The 11,993-nt window shown below is 32.8% G+C and overlaps 1 long non-coding RNA gene across 1 annotated transcript; it reads left to right on the top strand.

Annotated features, from left to right (window-relative positions):
• The first annotated feature begins 96 nt into the window (after positions 1-96).
• LOC127737280 (uncharacterized) lies at positions 97-6,710 on the top strand. The gene is made up of 2 exons (XR_007999337.1): positions 97-760; positions 3,670-6,710. It is a non-coding gene; the product is annotated as an uncharacterized LOC127737280 (long non-coding RNA).
• The last annotated feature ends 5,283 nt before the right edge of the window (positions 6,711-11,993 follow it).

The following is an 11,993-nucleotide window of genomic DNA, read 5'->3' as shown; positions in this document are numbered from 1 at the left end:
AGGAAATCACTATTATATTAATATCAATACAAGGCCCAGATATATAACCTGTTTGTAAATGGCTTTTTGAAAATGATTGATTTGTTTACGATTTTAAGTTCAAATATTGTCTACATAAAACAATGAAATATAGATATTATTATTTAATTTTATGACTAAAGTTTGTACGTTCTATCATTTGATTCTTAGGTCACAGTTTTTACTCCCCGGGTGTTTTATCATGATCTATGGATGATTAAACATATTTAGTGTTGAGTGCGAATAAAACATTATATGTCACATAACAACTCTTATAACTAAAAGCTGTCAATTAACTCCCCAAAAAGGAAAATATCAACATATTCTGGATTCTCTAATAGTTTTGTGTTATTTGACCAAATATATCCAGGTTCATCGATAATTCGCTATTTCCGAACTTGTCCCACGTGATAATATTCATCAAACTTAAGGTCAAAGCAATTTAATATGGTTTAATATTTTAAAACATTTTGAATATCTATGTAATATACAATAGCATTTTGGGTAGCTTATTAATTTACTGGACATGCTTTTTTGTTTTCTGGTATACATTTATGCGCTTGCGCCGAATAAAACATAAAAACAGTCTCTCAATTGACAGAATTAGTCCAACAAAATTTTTCCTATTGATTACCATGTGTTATAATATTATGTTCAGTTACAGTTACTTCCCTGGAAAAGAAATTGCTGTCCCAGAAATTACTCAGAGTTAATTCAGAATAATTGTGAAAAACACAGGGTGGTGAGTAACCAAGATGACTAATTTTAAAACGTTTTTCCTCCGTATAAATTGTATGACGTTGCATTAATTATAAAGAATAAATAAAACTTCAATGCTTCATCCTGTAAGTAGAAAGCAAATCTTTTCCCCAAAGGAGTAGGCCCAGTAAGACCCCTTTTTGTTCCCACAATGTAACATTTAAAAAAAATGTTAAAAATGTAAACTTTTAGCTATTTATTGGAAAGTTGAATACTTTATTACATAAATATGGGCTGTTTTTGACAATACAATGCACATGCATCAGGTATTAGCATCATTAATTCATGCAAAATTAATGAAATCTTCACAATTTTAGCATTTTTGCTTATTTTTAGACGGTTTTTGTCTAAAATGGAAGTGGCCGCACTTGTGTTCAGTCTTAATATTAAAATATATGTTGTATTTGATGATAATACATAACATATATAAAGGTTGAGACTGAACACTTCCATTTTTGACAAAGACCATATGAAAATTGACGTTTTGTGGCATATTTGATAGATTTTCATATTTAAGCTTGAATTTTGACGTCTCTAATGACTAAATCAATTCAAATCTTTTACTTATACTAATTGAATCGACTGAAGAATATGCCTAATTGTTTAAAAAATGTCAAAAATCTTGTATCAGATGTACTTCAAATTTTAGGCCAAAATAAGACCTTACCGGACCTTCTCCTTTAAGCATTGAAATATTAAAATTAAAGTTGTACAACACATAAACAAAGACCGGTTCTCTTTTTCATTAAAAATACCGTCCTTGAATTGCCAATCGAAATTCGGTAGGATATGGCTCATGTTACACATCAGTCACATGACACTGCAATACAGCTACATAAAACAACAGATTATAGGAACACAATAACTGATAATGATATTTGATATTATTGGCTTTGAACTAGCTGCCAGTAACTGCGAGTACTCTCAGATCAGTACTTGGTGTCTTTTTTTGTATTTAAGTATGTATAAATACCCTCCCACGTGCGGTCTGTGTTTTTGCTAGATTTTTTTCTGCTTTGTATCGATCTGATGAGTTGAGCCATTTTCAACTGATTTTTATAGTCTGTTCTTATGTTGTGCTGTTACACCACTGTTCCAGATTAGAGGAGGGTTAAGCGCTCACAAACATGTTTACCCCGCCGAATTCTTTGTGGGCCTGTCCCAGGCCATGGGCCTGCGGCACAGTAGTTGTCGTTGGTTCATGTCTGTCATATTTGATTTTCATAAATTGTTTCTTTATAAATTAGGCCGTTAGTTTTCTCAATTGAATTGTTTCATATTTTTCATGTCGGAGCCTTTTATAGGCGGCTATACGGTATGGGGTTATCATTGTTGAAGGCAATACGGTTGCTTACACCCACTTCATTTGAACTTGGGTGGATAGTTGTCCCATTGGCAATCATACCACAGCTCCTTATTTTATAAACATAGATAATTTAACATGAAAAGCATACACACAAATCTTCGCGATTTTCTGCAAAACAACACGTATGACAGACGTACAAATAGCATGGCGAATGTTTAGCCAAAATCCGTACCCTTTTGTAACATCTTATATTACTTTAGATCAGTAAATATAACGTCGTTCTGATAATAGCTTTTGTTTACGGAAATCTGCCTTTTAAACCTTCTCAAAGATAAACGAAAAAGCATCTAGCAAGGCTCTTTAATTTCAGCTGTAGATATATTGATGATGATTTGTAATTCAATAACCCACCCACAATTCAGAGAGTGCTTGCATCTCATATATACAAGTGAACTTAATACTAATACGTTGAAACCAAAATGTCTGGATATTTTGTGTTGAAATTGACACATATGGACACCTATAAACTAGGATCTGACAAACGTAGCTATCTCAGTTTACCCATTGTCCCTTCCCATTTCTCAGTAATTAGACTCCACTGCCTTTATATGGCGTTAACATATCTGGTATAATACGTTATGCGCGTGTATGTTCACATTAGGGAGCTACCATTTGATTTTTATGGAGGGGCTAGGATGAAATTTGAAAAAAATAGGCAGGACAGGGGTTTTGAGTAAAAAAAATAGGCAGAATGAGATTATTTGCAAAAAAAAAAAAGCAGGATGACAATTTATGTAAAAAAAAAGTCAGGATAAACTAAAAAAAAAGGCAGGACCGAAAAGAGTGAAAAATAAAAAGGCAGGACCGAAAAAATCAAATGGTAGCTCCCTTACATGGATTTTATTTACCGAAGTGTTAACGAAAAACTCCTCTTGGTAAGTTTTAAGGTCACCATTACGAATAAGTTGATCGATAAGGTGTGTTTATGTCTCAACTCATGCAGTCGTTGTTTTAAATAAACCAGAAAAATCGTCTTATATCCTATTGTGAAATTTTTTAATTAGCTTGATTTGCATTGCGATTGATGCATGATTAATAGGAGTTGATTGTCCTGCAGAAGCACAAAGTTTCGCTCTGTTTGGAGCTTATGCGATTAAACATTTATCTTTGAAGGCTAACTAAAATAAGTTTCAGTTATTTTATAAGTAGATGAGGTTATGTTATTTATGATTGTTCTTCATATATCGATATACATACAGTAAACATTCATCATAACAACTATAACAAGACGAATTATTTAGTTTTTATTGCAGATCTTCTGTATATCAAACTACTTTTACAGACAAAGTTTTAAGTTTTGATGGCTGATCTTTTGTAGTTAAGTCTCCCAAACAAAGTTTGAAGACTTATTGGATTTGCTCAGTTCTTCTTATTATTATGACACCATCAACGGAATTGGGGTGAAGTATTGTTATTCTACATTTCTTCGTCTTTTTATTATAGCACCCTCATTGGAGTTGGGGTGACGTATTGTTATTCTAAGTTTCTTTTTCGTCTTATTATTTTTCTTCATTTTTTTTGTCCAGCTTATATCTCGGAATTGTATGTAGCAATTGTTATGGAACTATACAATAATGTTAACCAGCATGTGCAGATTTGCAATCGGGGTATGGCATTTCCAAGATGGCCACCGTTTCTATGGAAACAGCAAAAATGTAAAAAAAAATCGATTTGCTTCAAAGATAATGAAACTTCACACAAATATTGACTGGCATTTGTAGAGGTGCCATTTGACTTTGGAATTTTCAAAATGGCTACCGTTATCATGGAAACAGCAAAATTTTTCAAAATTTCAAACTGAAATTTGACTTTGGAATTTTCAGAATGGCCGCCGTTACCACGGAAAGAGTAATAATGTAGACAAATGAAAAATGCTCCAAATTTCATGAAAATTTACAGATAGAAGTTTAGTAGTGTATATAAATGTGCATTCACTGTTTAAAATTTTTCAAAATGTCTACAGTTTAGTGGCAATTTGGCGGACGTGAGTGCCATCCGCTATTGCTAGCAATTGCAAATCTAGTTTTTATCATTATTTTTCTTCCACATATTTTTGTCCGCTCTAGACCTCGCAATTGATTGGACGCAAGTTGATGGAACTATACAATAATGTTAACCACCATTGGGGGTTTGCATTTTCAAGATGGCTGCCATTGCCATGAAAATAGCAAAAATGCAAAAAAAGGAAGGTGTTCCAAACTTAATGAAACTTTACAGAAATGGTAACTGGCATTTGTAGAGTTGCAGTGTGACTTTGGAATTTTCAAAATGGCTGCCGTTACCATGGAAACAGAAAAATTGTTCAAAATTTCAAAATGCTCCAAACTAAATAAAAATTTACAAAAATGTTAATTGGCTGCGCTGTGTGACTTTGGAATTTATAGTTCAAACTACGTTTAGTTTTGACGGCAGATCGTCTGTAGTTCAAACTGCTTTTATAAGACAAAGTGTGTAGTTTTGATGGAAGATCTACTGTAGTTCAAACTACTTTTACAAGACAAAGTGTTGAGATTTGTTGGAAGATCTTCTGTAGTTCAAACTACTTTTACAAGACAAAGTGTTGAGATTTGTTGGAAGATCTTCTGTAGTTCAAACTACTATTAATTGACAAAGTGTCAGGTTTTTTGACAGATCTTCTATAGCCAAACTACTTCTAAGAGACTATGTGTTTAGATTTGATTCAGAAAATGGCAGATGTTATGTTTAAATAGAGCAGATAGAGAGGATGTCAGAAATGTGAAAATTGAGCAGATTTAGATGATGACAGATTATATATGAACATTGAGTAGATTTAGATGTTGACATTTATATTGAAATTGAACAGATTTTGACGATAAAATATGGTATGTGAACATTGAGTAGATTTAGAGGACGACAGATTACATATGAACATTGAGTAGATTTAGAGGTTGACATTTATATTGAAATTGAACAGATTTTTTGTATGTGTATATTGAGTAGATTTAGAAGATGACCTCTGGTTTGTAAATATTGAGTAGATTTAGAGGATGACATCTGGTTTGTAGATATTGAGTAGATTTAGAGGATGACATCTGGTTTGTAGATATTGAGTAGATTTAGAGGATGACATCTGGTTTGTAGATATTGAGTAGATTTAGAGGATGACATCTGGTTTGTAGATATTGAGTAGATTTAGAGGAGGACATATATATTGAAATTGAGGAGATTTTGACGATTACAGGTGATATGTGAATATTGTGTAGATTTAGAGGATGCCATGATATGTGCATTTGTGTAATAACTAGGGATGTCAACTCGGTGAAGATTTACTAATCGAGTACTCGTTAGATTTACCGAGCGATACTCGAGTACTCGCTCGGAAAACATCTACAAAATGGAAACACAAAATTATACCCATTTTACCTATTGTGGGTCGTTCGTTGTCTTATATATGGACGTAAAACCCTCAACATTATTACATAGGACTAGATAATAGTCCCAGGAATGTATACCATAATTAATAGCTCATTTACTACATGCACTAATTGTGTAAACTGACAATAATCTAATCAATTAATTAATAAACATCTATAGAAAACTGTAAACTCAAACAACAGTATTTGTGAATCGTATAAAAACACATTTAGTGATCAACAAAGGGGTAATGATAAGGACTAAGTCTTACTGATGGTTTTAACCATTCTCTGAGGGTCGACACAGGGTGCAACGAATTTGTTCTTATTTCGAAATATGATCTTTTCAACTTTTTCTGGGACGAGTCGATTTTTCGACTTTGTAACGTAACTATTAAACAGTCCTACCGATGAAAATATTTGCTATGGCGGTAAAGAGGTGGTGGAATTACTACGACACGATTAGCTAAAAGTGTAAGCCTTAGAAAGGTGCTCTTACTCATAGCCTACCTCTGTTCGACGGGAATTTTAAATGACAATTAAACGCAAACGTTCGAAACGTATTTTAATTTTGATTAATTTTGATTAATATTTGATTTCCCGGGAGGCGCTCTTAATAAAAATAGTTTTCCTTTAAGAAGGCAACAACATTCTAACAGAAACCGATTAGTCGAGTATCAGTTTGGTATTCGATACTCGGTACTACCGAGCGATACTCGAGTACTCGTTGACATCCCTAGTAATAACAGAACAAAAAATCGTAAATATACAAATATGAAACGAGTATGCATTAACTGAATATAAATACATTTTATAATTTTTACCAAAAACGAATCCGGGTAGACACAAAATATCTACGTGATATTTGATTTCAGTTAAACATCAGTTGTACGAAATTAAGGGAGAAATCTCTGTTTTTGAGAGTTGAAGGCCGTACGGTGACCTTGAGTTGCAAAAATTCGCTTCATTTTGGACGCTGCTGGCTAGTTGTATCATCGGTAACCATACCTCATCTCCTTATTCTATACTCATTTCGTAAATTGTTTAAGAAAAAGCTTTACTTAGCATTGTCTCCAAAAAATTCGTGCTCAAAAGAGTTAGAATACACAAAGAATAAAAAAAAAATGATAACAGAACTACATGTAAATATCTTTGAATTTTATTTTTTATGTAATAAAATGACTCCAAAGTTATTGCCGACACCCCACAATCTTATCTTGGTACTTTGTGTTTCAATACGTATTGACAAAGTTTGACCTTTGTTTATAATGAATATGCCTAACGTTGCACATGATTTTTCTGTGAAGTTTTGCTGCCTATCAGGTAGTTCTAGTTCCTGTCCCATGTATACACCTTCTTGACAAGTCATTATCTGTTTTTCATCTAAGAAAATGGCAACTCTTTCCTCTAGATTAGTTGGAATGAATAATATCTGAAAAAAATATGACAATTATAATATTGTGGATGACTGCCACAAAATCTAATGGTACCCTTTTCAACCTATTCTGTTTTAAATATTCTGTTTTAAATATTCTGTTCTACAAATCAATCAAATGAAATCATGTGACAATATATCAAATCTTATTCTTTTCATATTTGTGTGGGTTGCTGTCTCGATGAAATATATTCTACTATTCCTTTCCCCGGTTTGGTGTTTTATATTATCACTGCAAATATTAGCTCATGATAATCTCCTTCAATGCAGGTTGTATTTTCGATGAAGTAGTTTGACTCTGTATACGGACATTTGGTCTCCGGCATTCATATATCTCCGATAAAACCAGATTTCACATTCTACGCTGCTAATTCTCGCGACAAAATCTGCATTGTAAAGGACAACGCTTAATTTGATAAAAAAAAAATACAAGAGGCAAGCAATACCATAGTTCTAGAACTATTATATCGCATATTTGTTGAATTTTTCGCAAAAAGTTGGCATTCTAATGGTAATGGTTGTGCGTGTCGGCATATGAAGGAAAGTGTACACAACACTCTTATAGACAAAAAACAAACAAACAAACAAACAAAAAACAAAAAACAAACAAAACAACAGGCAACTCTTTTTCTTTAATTTTCAGATTGATGAATATTAATGTCAGTACGTATGCATCACATTTGTCATAAAATTGTGTCTCGGCTTAAATACAGGCTAGCCTTTCACAAGTTATGTTGTACATTAGTAACTTTGTACACTCGTGACGTTGAACAATGTGATCTTGTGCATTTGTTTAGTGACTTTGTACACTCATGACATTGCACACTAATGATCTTTTACATTTGTTTAGTGACTTTGTACATTCGTGACGTTGCACACTAGTGATAATGTACATTTGTTTAGTCACTGCATATTCTTGACGTTGTATACAAAACTAAGTGACTGGATGTACTACACTAGTGACTTTGGTGTAGTGTGCAAATTAGCCATATTCTACCTCGTTGGTAATATGGAATCCTACATCAGTATAGTTTACGACATAAATAAAGCAACAGTAGTAGACCGCTGTTCAAAAGTTATAAATCGATTGAGAGAAAACAAATCTGGGTTCAAACTAAAACCGAGGGAAACACATCAACTATAAGAGGAAAACAACGGAACAACAGAACCACTGAAGTGCAACAAAAAAAAAAAGAAACGCCAACATACATAGAAACGAACTATTTGATAACAACTGCCATATTCCTGACTTAGTACAGGACATTTTAAGAAAAATTGGTGGGTTGAACCTGGTTTTATGGCTAGCCAAACCTCCCGCTTATATGGAAATGTTAAAAAATATCGCTAAAATGAAAACACTACGTGACAGAAATACAGCACAAACAAACGCAAGAACACTCAGCACAGAGAAACGCACAAATAAACAATATAATAGTCGTTACAACATGTTAACCGCAGAATAACAAGAACATCTTCCATTAACGACAGCACAGGACATCACAAACAGTGACGTATACATTTATTATTTGATATATATTTGGTACTGTTCTTTAGCATTGTTTTAGATTAGATTATGCTTTATTTTAATGACTTACATTCAGATACACTAGATATAAACCATCATATATTACTTTATATTTCCCGTGCTCAGATGTCAGCTGCAGTGGTGACATCTCTTTTGGTGACGATAGTTTCCAGGGTACACTAAGAATCTTTTCTGTATTCATAAAAATATGCAGTCAATGTTTTCGTTTTCTTTTGATAGGTAGGTATACAACACATACGTATAATTTTACTAATTTAAAAATCTCAAGTTAACTTTTGCCACATGTTGTTTTAAATATTTTTTACGTTTTGTTATTCTATTGCCAGGACAAAACAAAACATTATTAGATTAATAATATTTTGATTATCAATTATATAGGTTTATGGGTCGTTTGATCACATATTAACATTTTTAATCGAATAAAAACACATTTTGTTCAATTATAATGATAACATAAATATATTCAAGTTGTATCGTGATAAGTAAAGAATAATTGAACTGGTTCATATTTAATTGGCTGAGAGAGGTTATCATCAAAAACAACAAATCACTTATCAATTTGCTAAATTTATATAATTCAATGCTAATCAAGTGTTGATCATCCTTGTGTCTGAAGCTCTTCCACTATAAAAACTTCTCAACAGGCCACACAAGGGGACGATGATCAGAGATAAATGCTTGCATATATCATAGAAACAGATATATTTGTTAGTTTATTTTACGCTATCTATTTTAGTCATATCCTTTAGAATTTTCAAATGTTTATACCTGATTGTCTACCGCCGCTCTCATAAGTCTTATTGTTGTAGCAAACTAATCCACCAAATTCTTTATAACATTCTGAAAACATTTCTCATATTAGTAATTGATTGACTTTTCGTTAATACTGTTATGTGAACAAATACGTTAATTGGGATGCATGGTATTACTAAGACTTTTTAACATTATTATTGCTTTAATTTGTATAAAAGATCATCGTTGTTTTAGTCGTTATTGTGTATGCTCGTTTTAGTCGTTATTGTGTATGCTCGTTTTAGTCGTTATTGTGTATGCTCGTTTTAGTCGTTATTGTGTATGCTCGTTTTAGTCGTTATTGTGTATGCTCGTTTTAGTCGTTATTGTGTATGCTCGTTTTAGTCGTTATTGTGTATGCTCGTTTTAGTCGTTATTGTGTATGCTCGTTTTAGTCGTTATTGTGTATGCTCGTTTTAGTCGTTATTGTGTATGCTCGTTTTAGTCGTTATTGTGTATGCTCTACCCCAATCTGATTAAAATACAGATCATGTGTCCAAGCTTTGCTTACAAGGATCTGAAAACGCTCCATTCTACTTTCCGTTTTAAAGACCTTTCGAGATCCTCTGGTTTGGTCAGATTAATACACATAATCAAAATTTTGCAGGCTGAAACTTCATTGGCTTATGTACTAATTACCTGAACAGAAAGTAAAACTGATGTCAGATCTTGTAAGCAGATTGTGGTCTACCAAATGAATGACAGATAAATTCAAGTTTCTGTTCAAAAAAGAGGGACAAAAGATACCAGAGGGACAGTTAAACTCACAGATCGAAGACAAACTGACAACGCCATGGCCAAAAATAAAAAGACAAACAGACAAATAATAGTACAGATGACACAACATAGAAAACTAAAGACTAAGTAACACGAACCCCACCAAATTATCATACTTACTATACTGACCATACAATTTCCCCCTAAAATGTAGTCATTTTCATTTTCAAAACGAAAACAAACACACAAAAAGGTATAATAAATAATGTACAGTATTTTCTCTTAAACTCATTCAGCAAAAGTAAGAGGAAACTAGAATTGCCCTTTCAAGCAATGGCGGATGTTATCCCTCCATGCAATTGCCACTTAACTGAAACCATTTCCAAAGTTTTAAACAGCGAATGCATATATATGCATGAAAACATATATTTTTGTTAATTTTCAGAAAGTTTGGAATATTTTATGTTTTGCATTTTTGCTGTTTCCATCAAAACGGCAGCCATTTTGAAAATTCTAAAGTCACATTGCTAATTTACACATGCCAGTTAATATTTCTGTAAAGTTTCATTTCATTAAGGTTTGGAGCATTTTCTATTTTTTTCATTGTATCTATGGCAAACAGGCAGTTATTTTAATAGTGATAATCATACGGAAAGAAAAAGGAAACAGAGGAAAACAATGTCACCCGACATTCGTTCGGGGTGACAAAAGCCATTTTTCGGAGTGCTTGGCAAGAATAATAATAAGAATATATAATTGGGTTCTAATCCAAATACAAAAATTTCACAATAGACATTATATAGACATAACACACAAGTACATATCTATCAACACTTATATACATATAACAAGATACGCTTACCCTTCCGAAGAACCAGGCCTCTCTCTTTTTTGAGTTGATGAGATTCCCTCATATTTTGTTTGTTATCTTGACTTTTATTTTCTTATTCAATTTATGAGATTTGAACATCGGTAAACTTCTGTCTAAATTTAAAATTAAAAAAAGTTTCTTTTGCAGGATGCCAATTATCTTTCATTGTCTTTATGTCTGCCTTCCAGGTGTTTGGAAAATATCCTATTCAATTACTAGTATATTTTACATGGTTGTACTTACTGTCAATAGCCATAAATAGCTTTTTAGACATAGTAGTATTTATACGAAAATCAAGTTCCACGTGGGCTGCTTGTAATGTTGCCTGCAATAAAAATATCTCTTCTGAGTACAGTTTAAAATCAAACTAACAAAGTGATATTTTTTTTTCGAATTTCAAATAGAAAAATTATTTTGTCATATCTTGATGATTTTGTTATTTTAAAGAGAATTAGGTGTTAATTGCAGTTCGTTGAAAGTCCTTACTTAATTTATTCACCCAGGGCGATTTCCAGATTACGAGTTGGTTGACCGTTATGAAATATCTGGTTCACAGATGACAACGGATTTGTTCCTATCGTCGTAACCACAATTCCATCCTCCTTTTCCCCGAACGTGACCTACCGAAGTAGACTTATCACCGGGTTTGTACTTTAATTAGAAACAAGACGGGTGCCACATGTGGAGCAGGATCTGCTTACCCTTCTGGAATGCCTGAGATAAACCCCTGATTTTTTGGTGGGGTTCGTGTTGCTCATGCAGTCTTGTGTTTTGTATACTTATTTTGTCTTTTTGTTTCTTTCATTTTTTGCCATAGCGTTGTGATCAGTTTATTTTCGACTTATGAATTTGAATGCCTTTTGGTATCTTTCGCCTCTCTTTGAAATATTGTACAGACACGTAGCTGTGGTTAAAAGCTGTATGTCAATCTCTAAATGTTTTTTAATTATTTGTGTCGTTTGTTGTCTGTCTCATTGACGTTTACCCTACACGTTTTTTATTAATAAATCTCATGAAATAAAGTCATTGTTATGGCAAACTAGAAAATAACTTGTGATTTAGAAAGGTTCAATTCGTTGACCTTCGTGCAAAATAACGTTTTTGGTAAAAAAGAT

This window comes from Mytilus californianus, unplaced genomic scaffold, assembly GCF_021869535.1.
Source record: "Mytilus californianus isolate M0D057914Y unplaced genomic scaffold, xbMytCali1.0.p SCAF_4, whole genome shotgun sequence".
Taxonomy (NCBI): Eukaryota; Metazoa; Mollusca; class Bivalvia; order Mytilida; family Mytilidae; genus Mytilus; species Mytilus californianus.
The sequence above is the reverse complement of the archived record's forward strand: the minus strand, read 5'-3'. Positions and strand labels throughout refer to the sequence as shown.